This window comes from Theropithecus gelada, chromosome 12 (genome assembly GCF_003255815.1).
Source record: "Theropithecus gelada isolate Dixy chromosome 12, Tgel_1.0, whole genome shotgun sequence".
In the NCBI taxonomy this organism is placed as follows: Eukaryota; Metazoa; Chordata; class Mammalia; order Primates; family Cercopithecidae; genus Theropithecus; species Theropithecus gelada.
This window is the reverse complement of record NC_037680.1, coordinates 108,154,059-108,168,768: the sequence shown is the minus strand read 5'-3', so window position 1 is coordinate 108,168,768 and position 14,710 is coordinate 108,154,059. Positions and strand designations below refer to the sequence as shown.

General features: G+C 44.5%; 1 pseudogene; it reads left to right on the top strand.

The window, feature by feature from the left end:
- The first annotated feature begins 12,634 nt into the window (after positions 1–12,634).
- On the top strand, positions 12,635–12,767 carry LOC112636858 (annotated as a pseudogene).
- Positions 12,768–14,710: the final 1,943 nt, after the last annotated feature.

The window sequence follows — 14,710 nt, the reverse complement described above, 5'->3', positions numbered from 1 at the left end:
TTATGGGAGAAAGGCGGGAGCAGATCACAGAGACCTTTCTTCTGTGGTTTTCTCAACCGCCAAGGTGCCATATTTTGGCACATTTATGGATTTTGCTTGTGTCTTATCCTGTCTTTGTTATTGATTTTAATAATACTTCCTGGCAGGGTGCGGTGACTCAATTTGATAATACTTTATTTGAACCTTGCCTCTGCTCATAAATGAAATGGGCTTTTGCCTTTTCTTCAGTTGTTCTTGATCAGATATATATAATATTTTCTTAAAGTATTTGGGCTAATCTCATAAAGTAAGCTAGGTAACAAGAGTTTAGTGAGGTACCAAATCTAAAACAGGTAGGCAGATTGCTTTTTCTATTCTCATTCTTTCCCTATTTGGGTTTTTCTGAAGCTAGGATAAGGCCAGGGGCCCTTACTCAAGATCGCCCTTCCCTATCCCCCAAACACACACAATATCCCCGAAGTGTCATTGTTCAAGTTCCAACGTGGGGCTAGCTCCTAGGAGCTTGATCCTCCTACTGGGGCTACTGGTGTTAATGGCCATGGGGCCTTGTGAGAGCACATGTTCATGATAGTCCAACTCAAAGAAACTAGGAGAGAGTATTAAGTGATTGAGAATTACACCTTAACTACCGGGTCTTAACTTCTTTAAATGAAAAATGAAACTTACTACCATCTGTCACACGTGTTTTGAGACGTCCATGATAAAATTTTGAAAAAGCACTCAGTACGCTGGGTGGCACGAACACGCAGCGGGGCGAGGGCCCCTACAGCAGCGACAGCCTTAACGGAGTGACCCTCAGCTGTCGTCTCAGTGCGTCCTTCCCGGCTGGAACCGGCGAGGACGCCAACACAGCCCTCACTGGGCAGGACGCGGCTTGAACTGTTTAACGGCCCCGAGCGCTGGGAACCCATCACGGCACACGCGCCCTCAAGGACCGGTCGCTTGAAAGACTGCTATTCACTTTCCGACTGCCCCACCGCCAGAGGAGCGACGGACTGCGTGACCGTCACCAACTCCTCGAACTCTGGGGTGCCTCGGCCTTCTCCCGCGCCAACCTGGCGCGAAGACCAGGGACACCGCGCGCACCGGGACCAACGAACCCAAACCACTACCACCTGCGTTAGACCGCAGCAAACAGTCCGCCCACGCGCAGGCGCAGCACGTGCATCCCCTTCCACCCCGCCTCGAGACTCCGCCCCCAGGCTCCCGTACCGCCCGCCCCTCCCAGGGTCGCGGCTCAGGATTGGTTCAGGGGTGGTGCGGGCTCTGATTGGGCGAGGCGGAGTCGCCAGGGCGCCGTCGCTCTACGTGGCCGTCTTCCCGGCGGGTCTTGGATGTTGGGCAACGGCTGAGAGGGCGTCCCCAGCGTGTCCGCGCCCGCGGCTTTCTCCAGGCTCTCCGCAGGCGTCGTGCCCGCATTCGTCACGCGTGGTGGCTCTCAGGGGCGCACCGCACAGGCCCTTGCCGGGCGCTGGGAGGGCGGGGCCCTACACCAGCGACAGCCTTAAAGGAAAACGTGTTAGGGACAAGGGCTGCCGTGGGCAGCGAGGGTTGTAGACTCATTTGTGTTCTGAATTCTGGTGGGGGTAGTGATGGATGCTGCCCCAGTTCACAGAATTATCTGACTGGGGAGGTAAAGGTACTTGAATTGCAGGTACTGTTTTTGGCCCTGTGTCCCCTTTATTTTGGCCCAGTGTGCTTCCGTTTGAGTAGTCCGTAGTGGAACTATTTTTTTTTCCCCAAAAAACAGTTATTTGAAAACACGTGATGGAGCAGAATGAAAATAGTAGGGAGGAATTCCTGGGAATTTGCATTTGCCTTTTTTTTTTTTTTTTTTCCTTTCTTAACCTTAAGGAGTTTCCACTTGTCGATTGTGGCAAAAGAAGAGGTATGGGAGACCTCACCTACAACATCAAAAATCACCTTTTCTATTTGTTTTTCTGTTCGCTGGTGTGAGTAAAATACCAAATGAAAATAAAAAGGTGAGGCCTAACATAAGTTTATTCCACATGCCAGTTTACTGTTGGAAATACTAGAGGCAAAACGTGCATGGCTTGGAATGTGTGAAGGCCCCGTGATGTGCCTAATAATAATCCTGTCCATTTTGAGCAGGAAAAAAAATCAAAGTGAACTGAAGAAAATAAGTTCCCAAAACAGGCAGAAGATGTTGGAAGATGAGATGTCAGAAGCTAAGGACAATAGCAGTAGAGATGAGGTAATTATATGTACAGAATTGAGCAGAGTAGCATTTATTATTGTCAACAATTAAAATCCATAGTAAAGCAGTTAAACTGCATTGTTTAATCTCAAAAGTTGGCTGGGCTGGATGGCTGTCGCCTGTAATCCCAGCACTCTGGGAGGCGGAGGAGGGTGGGTCACTTAAGCCCAGGAGTTTGAGACCAGCCTGGGCAATATGGCGAAACCTATCTCTACTAAAAATACAGAAATTAGCCGGACGTGGTGTCTTCCACCTGCAGTCCCAGCCACTCGGGAGGCTGAGGCAGCAGAACCGCTTGAACCTGGGAGGCGGAGGTTGTAGTGAGGGCGCCACTGCACTCCAGCCTGGGAGACAGAGTCTGTCTGAAAGAAAAAAAAAAACAACACACAAACCTCAAAAGTGATATTGCAAACACTTTTCAACTAGTATTACAAGTCCACACTAAACTTGATACCAAAACCTGACCAGGTCGTTTTGAGAAATCACAGACCACTCTCTTTCATGAGCATAGATAAAAAAATTCCAGAAATATTAGCAAATTGAATATCAATGTTATGCAAAGAGTAATACATCATAATGCCTCGTGACCAAGTGTGGGTTATTTTGGGAATGCCAAGGTGTTCTTTGTAAAGTCATATTGGTTGTCTGGAAATACTGGTTTAAAAGAAAATCTCTTCATTCTTTAAATTGATTCATTAAAATCCATTCATTTATGGCCCAGGAGGGCGGTGCTTTCCCTCAGCCCTGCCTGGCTGTTTTAAATTGAAAAAAAAGAAAAGAAGTCTATTACTTTGTGTACCTGCCAAACATGTTTTCGTATTTCTTCTTTTGACAAATATTGAAGTCTTTACTATGTTCTTCTGAGAGCCTCTCCTTTGAAATTTGAAAATAGGTTTAAGTTGAGTCCTGAAAGAATTAAGGTGGGTTAGTGGGTACACAGCTAATGAATATGGAATGCTTCATATGTGCAGCCATTGTATGAGGGCTTTATGCCAGGGGTCCCCAAGCCCTGGGCCACAGACTGGTGGTACTGGTCTATGGCCTGTTATGAACCAGGCCATACAGCAGGAGGTGAGCGGTGGGCAAATGAGGGAAGCTTCATCTGTATTTACAGCTGCCTTCCCATTGCTGGCGTTACTGCCTGAGCTCCGCCTCCTGTCAGATCAGCTGCAGCAATATTGTCTCATAGGAGCACAGACCCTTTTGGGAACTGTGCATGTAAGGAATCTAGGTTTTACACTCCTTATGAGAATCTAATGCCTGATGATTTGTCACTGTCTCCCGTCACCCCTAGATGGGACTGTCTAGTTGCAGGAAAACAAGCTCAAGGCACCCACTGATTCTACATTATGGTGAGTTGTATAACTATTTCATTATATATTACAATGTAATAACAGAAATAAAGTGCACAATCAATGTAATGTACTTGAATCATCCCTCTTCCCTCCCACTGGATGCATGAAAAATTGTCATCCACAAAACCAGTCCCTGGTGCCAAAAAGGTTGGGAACCACTGCTTTATACATTGTTTCATTTCATCCTCACAGTGACCAGGTTAGGTAGGCATCATTAGCTCTATTTTTTAGACAAGAAAGTGTGCTCGCTTCGGCAGCACATATACTAAAATTAGACAAGAAAGCAGATTTAGCCATGAACCAGCTTGCTCATGTTTCCAGAACTAATAAGTGACAGCCAGGGTTATACATAGGTCTGCTGAATCCAAACCCCCTATACCTTTCCCATTCATTTCTCAGTCTTCTCCTAAGCAGCTTGATCTGAGAGGCAGATAGCATTTATTTGTTGTCCACTTTGAGCAGCTGGTTGTGTGATAGAAACTTTCTTCAACCCTCTTCAGTCTAGTTGTTTTAATTAATCAAAAGTAAAAGTGGGTTTTGGGTGCCCTTGTCACACACACTTATTAGGGATGATGGATTTGTTAATTTACTTGACTGTAGTAACCATTTTGCCATAAGTATATTAAAACATGTTGTACACTTTAAATATATACAATTTTTTAAAAAGTAAAAGTAGGGAAATCATGAAAATTATCCATCCATACCTTTTGATTTTAATTTAAGACATATTATGTATTCCTTTGGCGATATTTTGATATGGAACCAAGGCCTTACCTTCGAGTTTGCTGCTGGAGTAGCTTATCTTCCCTGCATAAAGTATACACATAATGCATTGTCTGCAATTTAAAGTTTGTTTCTTTAAAGCAAATGAAAATTCTAACACCCTAGTAAGTAAAGCAGTTTGAATACAGATTCCCACAGTTTTATGGCTTTTCCCATTCTTTTATGGTTGCTCACGCACACTTAATTTGATTGCAGTTTTTTAAGCTTTATCAAGTACTTCCAAAGCATTGAAGTTTGTTTTCATTGACTCAATAACTTTTTGCATTTATTTTCTTTTATTTTTTGAGATGGAGTCTCACTCTTGTTGCGCAGGCTTGAGTGCAATGGCACAATCTTGGCTCACTGCAACCTCCAGCTCCTGAGTTCAAGTAATTCTTTTGCCTCACCCTCTCAAGTAGCTGGGATTAGGGGCATGTGCCACCACACCCGGCTAATTTTTTATTTTTAGTAGAGATGGGGTTTCATCATGTTGGTCAGGCTGGTCTCGAACTCGTGACCTCATGTGATCTGCCCGCATCGGCCTCCCAAAGTGTTGGGATTACAGGTGTGAGCCACTGCGCCCGGCCCTTTTTGCGTTGATTGTATTGGTCTATATGATGTTTAGTTAATTCTGCAGTTGAAACTGCAAATACTATGGTCATATATAGGTTAGCAAACACCACAGCAGGTTCTTATTAAAGATACAGTTCAGCTCACAGGAATAGAGACACTCACATTAGTATGGGTACCACAGAGTAGCCCACTCATGCTTGACATTTCGTAAGCATTAAGTTATTATAGTAAGACCTATTTGGAATTGAGACAGTCATTTAATCCAGCCAGTTGGTTAAGTTGAGAAACGTAAGATAGCATTTACTGTATCGGTTGAGTATCCCTTATCCAAAATGCTTGGGACCAGAAATGTTTTAGACTTCAGATTTTGTGGATTTTGGCATACTTGCAGATATATAATGAGATATCTTGGGGATGGCACCCAAGTCTAAACACAAAATTCATTTATGTTTCATATATACCTTATATACATAGCCTAAAGGTAGTTTTAGTTTTCCCTCTGGTACACTGAATAAACCGTGTTTTGCACCTGCATTTTGACACTGACCCATCATACAAAGTCAGAATTGGGGCTCTAATGACATGAATAATTGATGTATATTCTCTTGGGGCAGTAGCGTCCGTACTCGCAGAAATCTGGATGCTTCCCTGTGGAGAGTCTGGTTTGTTAGTGCTAAGTGAAGTCTGAGAATTTTTCTTTTTTTCTTTCTTTCTTTTTCTTTTTTTTTTTTTTGAGATAAGAGTCTCACTCTGTTGCCCAGGCTGGAGTGCAGTGGTGTGATCTCAGCTCACTGCGACTCCACCTCCCAGGTTCAAGCAGTTCTCATGCCTCACCTGCCTGGGTAGCTGGGACTACAGGTGTGCACCACCATACCTGGCCAGTTCTTAAATTTTTTTTTTTAGTAAGACAGGGTTTCACCATGTTGGCCAGGCTGGTCTTGAACTCCCGGTCTCAGATGATCTGCCCACCTTGGCCTCCCAAGTGTTGGAATTACAGACATAAGCCACCATTTTTTTAATTTTTAAGAAAACTAAAAAAAACACCATTCTGTTTTTTTAAATTTTCTTTCTTGAGACAGAGTTTCACTCTTGTTGTCCAGGTTGGAGTGCAATGGCATGATCTCGGCTCACGGCAACCTCTGCCTCCCGGGTTCAAGCAATTTCCCTGCCTCAGCCTCCTGAGTAGGTAGGATTACAGGCATGCACCACCACGCCCAGCTAATTTTGTATTTTCAGTAGAGATAGGGTTTCTCCATGTTGGTCAGGCTGGTCTCGAACTCCTGACCTCAGGTGATCCGCCCGCCTCCACTTCCCAAAGTGTTGGGATTATAGGCGTGAGCCACCAGGCCTGGCCTTCTTTTTTTTCTTTAGACAAGCATGCCAGGTCATTCTGGTGCTGGAAGACTTTTTACTACATTTCTCTAGGAGAAATCCATCTTAGAGAGATGAAATAGTTGTTGATTTACATGCTTGACCCGAATCTTGCACTTAGCGACTGTGCAGTGTGACTGTAGCTTCATGAAGAGGCATCTTCATTGTTGCTGTTTCTCCTCCAGGTTCTTGTCCCTCATAAGAATTGTGGGAAGAATACTACTGCCCCAGGAAAGAAAGTAGGGGAGGAAAAGTCTCTGGCTCCTGTGTTTTCTGAGAAGTTAATATCACCAAGCAGGAGGGAAGCCAAGCTCAAGGACCATAAGAGCCACCAGGAGAATGACGACCGGAACAGTGAATTGGACCAGGATGAGGAAGGTAAAGAACCCTTCTGCAGGGGGTTCCTGGTGAGTGGCTGTGAGTTAGAGACAAGCTGCTGTGTGTGCCATTCTAGCACTTGGGGAGAGATTCTGTTAAAAATCCATCCTTCTGAAAAATGCCTTGGCAATCCCTGGCTGATTCTTCATGATTGGCCTCATTGAGGAGTTTCAGTGGATGTTTGACCTTTGCTGTCTGCCTGACCCTAGTCAGAGATTTTCTTTTTCTTTCTTTCTTTTTCTTTTTCTTTTTTTTGAGACAGAATCTTGCTCTGTTACCCAGGCTGGAGTGCACTGGTGTTGTCTTGGCTCACTGCAACGTCTGCCTCCTGAGTAACTGGGATTACAGGCACGTGCCACCACACTGGCTAATTTTTAAATTTTTAATAGAGATGGGGTTTGGCCATGTTGGTCAGGCCGTCTTGAACTCCTGACCTCAAGTGACCCGCCCGCCTTGGCCTCCAAAGTGCTAGAATTACAGGCATGAGCTACCGTGCGTAGCCCAGAAATTTTGTCTTTAAATACTATACATTGATGAGTTCTGTCTTTGTGCTTATGAACCACGCAGGTAGGTCGTCTCAGATTTAACTTTCAGTGGTTTGTTTTTGTCTTGATGGAGTCTGTGTAACATTTAAAGTATTGCTACCAAAGCAGTAATTCTTACTATAGTTATTAAAATGCAAGAACCATACATTTAAAATTATTTCATAATAAAGTTAAAATGAGGCTGGGCATCGTGGCTCATACCCTGTAATCCCAGCACTTTGGGAGGCTGAAGCAGGAGAATTGCTTGAGGCCAGGAGTTCAAGACCAGCCTGGGTAACAGGGCGAGACCCTATCTCTATAAGAAATTAATAAATTAGCCAGGTATGGTGGCATACACCTGTCATCCCAGCTACTTGGTAGGCTGAGGCAAGAGGATGGATTGAGCCGGGGAGATTGAGGCTGCAGTGAGTCGTAATCTCACCACTGCACTCCAGCCTGTGCAGCATAAGTGAGACCCTATCTCAAAATAAAAAGTTAAAGTGGCTGTGAAGTTTTTTCTTAGATTTTTATATACAGCCGGATATAAAAGAACAATTGTTCTCTGAAAGGAGAATTTGTCATTCTTAACTAGTCTGTGTAATAGTAATTGATTAGGTGGCTTCCCTTGTGATTCTGGGTGTGGGGGGAAAAATAAAGCTGGGACCAAAGTTAGAGAAGACCTTCCCATGAGGGTTGAAGATGATAAACAGGATGGCGACAGTGGCAGTGACAAAGGCAGTGAGGAAGAGGAGGGGGGGAAGGTCGGATGATCTGGGTCAGCCCTGTTAAGCAGTGTGACTGACATCATGGAATGCTAGTTGTAAGTGAAGCCCATCAGAAGGGGCTGTTGTATTTCTTTGATTAATTTAAATAACTTTCTTACTAATTTAGAAATGCTTTTGAAAGTACCCTGACCAGACTCAACTCATGAGTCTTGTGATAATTAAGTGTAGCTTAGGAATATAAAAGTTTCCAGTTTACTCATTAGTGGCCCAAGCAGATGATTGCAAATGCAATATTCTAGCTTTCACCCACAGAACCTATCAAAGAAACACCTGATAAACAAAAGAAGGAAATGGCCAATCAGAAAGATTCCCCTGGAGCCAAAAAGCAAAAATTAGAAGGTAACTTATTGGCCGTGGTTTAAAGCGCAGGAGATGCATGGAGAATGTCATGTTGGCAAAAACTTAGTCTCCATTAGCCCAAACAAGCAACAATGGGATTTGCCACAGAAGCTTGGTGTTACAATCTTCAATGGATTTTCTTTTAGTGCTACTTTATCTGAACTGAGTTTTTTTTTGGGTTTTTTTTTTTTAACCTTTTTGAGTAGCAACTGAACCATGTGTAGCATTCCAGCTGTTTGTTGGAAACCTGAATTTCAACAAAACTGCTGCTGAACCAAAAGCTGGTCTCAGTTAATTTTTTGCTAACAATGATCTCGAAGTTGTTGGTGTCAGAGTTGGCTTGTCCAGGTAAGTACCAATAAACTAAGAAGGTTTTTAAGAGCTTATCAGCCCAGCACTTACTATTCCTGGAGAATTTAGGAGTTCCAGTAGCTTTATGCTACTTCATGATGGTTCATAGGCTGCTGTCTTCTCAGGTCCTTTTGTTACTGCTCTTCACCTTTTGGTGGGATTTTACCTCAGTCACTTGCAGCTCAAAGTGAATATGTAAAATCCTTCAGTGGCTCATGTTTAGTAAATCTGTTATATTAAACTTTGCTACCCCATTTTCCAACCAAAATATTAAAATAATCCCAAGATCTTCCAAGTCTTAGAGATAGGGTCTCGCTATTTTACCCAGGCTGGTCTCAAACTCCTGGGCTCAAGTGATCCTTCCACCTCAGCTTCCCAAAGTCCTGAGCTTACAGGTGTGAGCCACTGTGCCCTGCCTGTTTCTTAAAAATTAAAAAAAAAAAAAATTTTTTTTTTTTGAGACAGGCTCCCTGTGTCGCTCAGGCTAGAGTGCAGTGATACAATCTCAGCTTACTGCAGTCTCTGCCTTCTAGGTTCAAGCAGTTCTCATGCCTCAGCCTCCCAAGTAGCTAGGATTACAGGCGCCTGCCACCACACCTGACTAATTTTTGTATTTTTAGTAGAGACGGGGTTTTGCCATGGTGGGCAGACTGGTCCTGAACTCCTGGTCTCAAGTGATCTGCCTGCCTCAGCCTCCCAGAGTGCTGGGATTACAAGTGTGAGCCACTGCACCCAGCCAAAAATAAATACATAAATAAATAAATAACTTTTTTTGAAACAGGGTCTCACTCCATTGCCCAGGCTGGAGTGCAGTGGTGTGATCATGGCTCACTGCGACCTCTGCCATCTAGGCTCCCACAGTCCTCCCACCTCAGCCTCCTGAATAGCTGGGACTGCAGGCACACATCACTATGCCTTTTTTGTACACATGGGGTTTCGCCATGTTGCCCAGGCTGATCTTGAACTCCTGAGCTCAAGTGATCCTCCCACCTCAGCCTCCCAAAGTGCCGGGATTACAGGTGTGAACCACTGCGCCCAGCCAAAATTGGTAATTGCAAGCCACACTTTCTATAGCTTTTGGTTAAATTTTGTCAGTTGTTAAGCAGAAAACTAATAGAGATGTCAGTAGGCAAACTCTGTACTGATTCTCAATCCTTGCTCTAGAACGTGGTTTCTTGATTTCAGCACTACTGACATTCTGGACTGGACAATTCTTCTTTTTTTGGAGACAGGGTCTGGCTCTATCACCCAGGCTGGAGTGCAATGGTGCGATCTCGGCTTACCGCAACCCCTGCCCTCCGGCTCAAGCCATCTTCCCACATCAGCCTCCCGAGTAGCTGGGACCACAGGCATGCACCACTATGCCCGGCTAATTTGTGTGTGTGTGTGTGTGTGTGTGTGTATTTTCTGTAGAGACAGGAAATATGTGTTGACCCGGCTGGTCTCAAACTCCTGAGCTCAAGCAGTCTGCCCACCTTGGCCTCGCAAAGTGCTGGGATTGCAGGCATGAACCACCACGCTGGGTCTGGGCTGGGCAATCTATGTTGTGGTGTCTGTCCAGTTCGTTGTGGGATGTTTAGCAACCTCCCTGGATCCTACCCTTTAGATACTAGATGCTTCCCTATTTGTAACAGCCAAAAATGTCTCTAGACATTGTCAAACTTGCTCCCTGGGTGAGAACTACTACTCCATAGTTACTTCACAGTACTGACTGCCAGTTTGTGGAGCCTTGGTTTTAAATTGTAAATTAGGCAGCTGCTTGTGACTTAGTGCTAACTTCTATTCCAACAGCTAGTGTGATTAGTTAACCAGAGGCAAAGGCGCTTAATCTTACCTGGGTGTGCTTTTTCCCTTTCCTTCTACATCTCTGTAGGAGATTTGGTTATGTGAATTTTAAATCTGCTGATGATCAAGAAAAGGCCCTGGAACTAAGTGATACAAAAGTCCTTGGGTTTGAAATTAAATTTAAGAAACCAAAGAGAAAGGAAACAAAGGTATGCAAACAAGGTAATTTGTTCAAAGATATCGATGTATCTAGAAGATTCTGGGTCAGGCAGGAATATCACATTCTTTCTAATTTGATGCAAGTAGTCCTCAGTTTCCGACAGGCCACCTGCCTCCGTGGCACCTTGCCCTCTCTCCTGTGCTCGAGCTGCATGGCTCACCTTTCTCTGTCATAACATTATTTCCAGGACTCAGTCCCTGGCTACTTGAAACCCATCCATCCAGTTTCAGCTTAAATATAACTTCCTCAGATCCGAAAACTCTTTCCTTACACCCACACTAGGGTAAGTCTTCTCTACTGGACTTCCTCATTGCCCCTGTTACTTGTCCATCCTGGCACTTGTCAAAGTTTATAATTACGTGACTCTTCATTTACCAGTCCTCTCCAACAAGAACGCATGCCTGAGAGCAGAGGCCAAGTTCGTGTTTTCACAGCGAGCATGTAGCACAGGCCCTAGCCCAGAGTATGTATTCAAATGTTTGTTAAACAAACGAAGATGTGTGGTTGTTTCCGCTTTGCAACTCTTTGAGGGGTGTTTTTTCTTTTTTCTTTTCTTTTTTTTTTTTTTTTGAGACAGAGTCTCGCTCTGTCGCCCAGACTGGAGTGCAGTGGTGCGATCTTGGCTCACTGCAACTTCCACCTCCCATGTCCAAGCGATTCTCCTGCCTCAGCCTCCCGGGTAGCTGGGATTACAGGCACATGCCACCACGCCTAGCTGATTTTTTGTATTTTTAGTAGAGACAGGGTTTCACTGTGTTAGCCAGAATGGTCTGCATCTCCTGACCTCGTGATCCGCCCACCTTGGCCTCCCAAAGCTGGGATTATAGGCGTGAGCCACTGCGCCCAGCGTGAGCCACTGCACCCGGTGTGGGCCACTGTGCCCGGCCTAAGGGGTATTTTTTCTATCTTAGGGGACTTTAGATGCTTAGTAAATCTAAACTCACCAAAAATATTCTTTTGTTTTTATGCAGATCAAAATGCCAAAACACTTTTGCTCAAGAACCTGCCTGACAAAGTCATTCCACATGAAACACTTCTTGTGTTTGAGGATGCTTTTCAAATCAGATTAGTGAGCAAAGATGGGATGAGTAAAAGGTATGTTTTACACCTTGTACTGAATAAGCATGTATGTCTGCTGGATACAAAATAATGGAATTTCTTTACATTCTCTCAAATCTCTTATGCCTGATTGTAGAGAAGGAAAGAGTAGTAATCCAGATTTCTGCCAGTAGGCATTTAAAGCCAAAGGAGACATCATAAAGGGACAGCCAAAACTCCTAGAAAACTGTAGTGGTGCTATAGCGAAATAGAGACTTAATCTGCTACCAAGTACAAGATTGAGATTGGAATTTATTCATAGATTGTGTACATTCATTCTTCTTTCTCCAGGGCTGACTCTGCTAGAATAATGTACTTGGTAGCTTGCTTGGACAGGTACCAAAATAGAACATAGAATTGAATTGTTAGCTTTATGTTGTAACCAATTAATGAAACACTGTCCTTAGGTATCTAGGCTTTGGTAGAGTAAGAGAGTGAATATGGTGATATTAGAGAGGGTGGAGTATAATATATTTTGAAGGGATTGTCATTGAGGCGAAAACTGAATATTGGGTTTATAGATACATTTGAGCTAAATGTGTTGGTGTAGGTGAACTCTAAAATAATCTGTAGCAGTATGTTCTAATGAACGTAATCTCTAGAAAGAATACTACAGATCTAACAAGCATAAGCTAGAACTATATGTGTTGACCTGGAAAGCCATGATAAATACAGGAAAACAAATCTGAAAGAATAAATTCCAAATTATTAGCAGTGTTTACCAGGAGGAGATTTGGGAGCACTCTGCTTATAGTCTCCAGAAAACAAGCAAACAAATTCCTGCCAAAAGTTATATAATTTCTCGAAGTTTAATTAGGTTTTAATTAAATATACTTAAATCTTTATAATCATTTCTCTACCTGAAGAATTATCGTATCACTTCTCAACCTTTTGGCTAAGATCAAGTGTAGTATCTGTTTTCTCAGTTTAATATCTGATATGTCCTAAATTAAAAATAATTAAAAAGAATGATTGTAAAGGGGAGATACGAGAAACCAGAGAATCCATGCCCATGTGAAATAAAGCATAGTACCTATGCCAGAAAAGAGTGTGGTGCAGGCTGGGCATGGTGGCTCATCCCTGTAATCCCAGCACTTTGGGAGGCCGAGGCCAGTGTATCATGAGGTCAAGAGATTGAGACCATCCTGGCCAACATGGTGAAACCCCATCTCTACTAAAATACAAAAAATTAGCCAGGTGCGGTGGCGCGCTCCTGTAGTCCCAGCTACTCGGGAGGCTGAGGCAGAGGAATTGCTTGAACCCGGGAGGCAGAGGTTGCAGTGAGCCGAGGTCGGGCCACTGCACTCCAGTCTGGTGACAGAGCGAGACCCCGTCTCAGAAAAAAAAAAAAGAATGTGGTGCATTATGTTTAAAAATGTGACTCAGACCGGGCACAGTTGCTCATGCCTATAATCCCAGCACTTTGGGAGGCCGAGGCAGGGGGAAAAACCTGTCATCAGAAGTTCGAGACCAGCCTGGCCAACATGGTAAAACCTTGTCTCTACTAAAAATACAGAAAATTAGCCACATGCTGTGGTGCACGCGTATAATCCCAGCTACTCAGGAGGCTGAGACAGGAGAATCACTTGAACTCGGGAGGCAGAGGCTGCAGTGAACCAAGATCATGCCACTGCACTCCAGCCTGGGTGACAAGAGCAAAGGAAACTCTGTCTAAAATATATATATATATATTTTTATATATATATATTTGACTGCAGAAATATAGTTTTACATGGGGGAAAAAATCCCCATAAGCAAAGTCAAAAGACAAGTGACAAACCAGGGAAAACTATTGGTAACTCATCAAAACTGAAGACTGGTTTTGCTGATATAAAAGTGCAGCAGAGGCTGGGTGTGGTGGCTCACACTTGTAATCCCAGCATTTTGGGAGGCTGAGGCGGGTGGATCACCTGAGGTCAGGAGTTCGAGACAAGCCTGGCCAACATGGTAAAACCCTGTCTCTACTAAAAATACAAAAAATTAGCCAGGCATGGTGACAGGCACCTGTAATCATAGCTATTCGGGAGGCAAAGGCACGAGAATCACTTGAACTGGGGAGGTGGAGGTTGCAGTGAGCCAAGACCGCACCATTGCACTCCAGTGTGGACAACAGAGCAAGACTCCATCTCAAAAAAAAAAAAAGTACACCAGACCAGGCATGGTGGCTCACACCTGTAATCCCAGCACTTTGGAAGGCTGAGGCAGGTGGATCACCTGAGGTCAGGAGTTCGAGAGCAGTCTGGCCAACATGGTAAAACCCTGTTTCTACTAAAAATACAAAAAATTAGCTGGGCATGGTGGCAGGCACCTGTAGTCCCAGCTACTCGGGAGTCTGAGGCACGAGAATCACTTGAACCCAGGAGGCGGAGGTTGCAGTGAGCCGAGATTGCACCATTGCACTCCAGCCTGGGCAACAAGAGTGAAACTCCGTCTTAAAAAATAATAATAGTGGCCGGGCGCGGTGGCTCACGCCTGTAATCCCAGCACTTTGGAAGCCGAGGCAGGCGGATCACGAGGTCAGGAGATTGAGACCACGGTGAAACCCCGTCTCTACTAAAAATACAAAAAATTAGCTGGGCGCAGTGGTGGGTGCCTGTAGTCCCAGCTACTAGGGAGGCTGAGGCAGGAGAATGGCGTGAACCCGGGAGGCGGAGTTTGCAGTAAGCTGAGATCGTGCCACTGCACTCCAGCCTGGGTGACAGAGCGAGACTCTGTCTCAAAAAATAAATAATAAATAATAAATAGGTAAAAATAAAGTGCGTCCCCATGGTGAAACCTTCTGAAGGGCAGGCGTGGTGGCTCACGCCTGTAATCCCAGCACTTCGGGAGGCGGAGACGGGCAGATCACCTGAGGTCAGGAGTTCCAGACCAGCCTGGCCAGCATGGTGAAACTCTGCCTCTACTAAAAATAGAAAAAATTAGCCAGGTGTGGTGGCAGGCACCTGTAATCC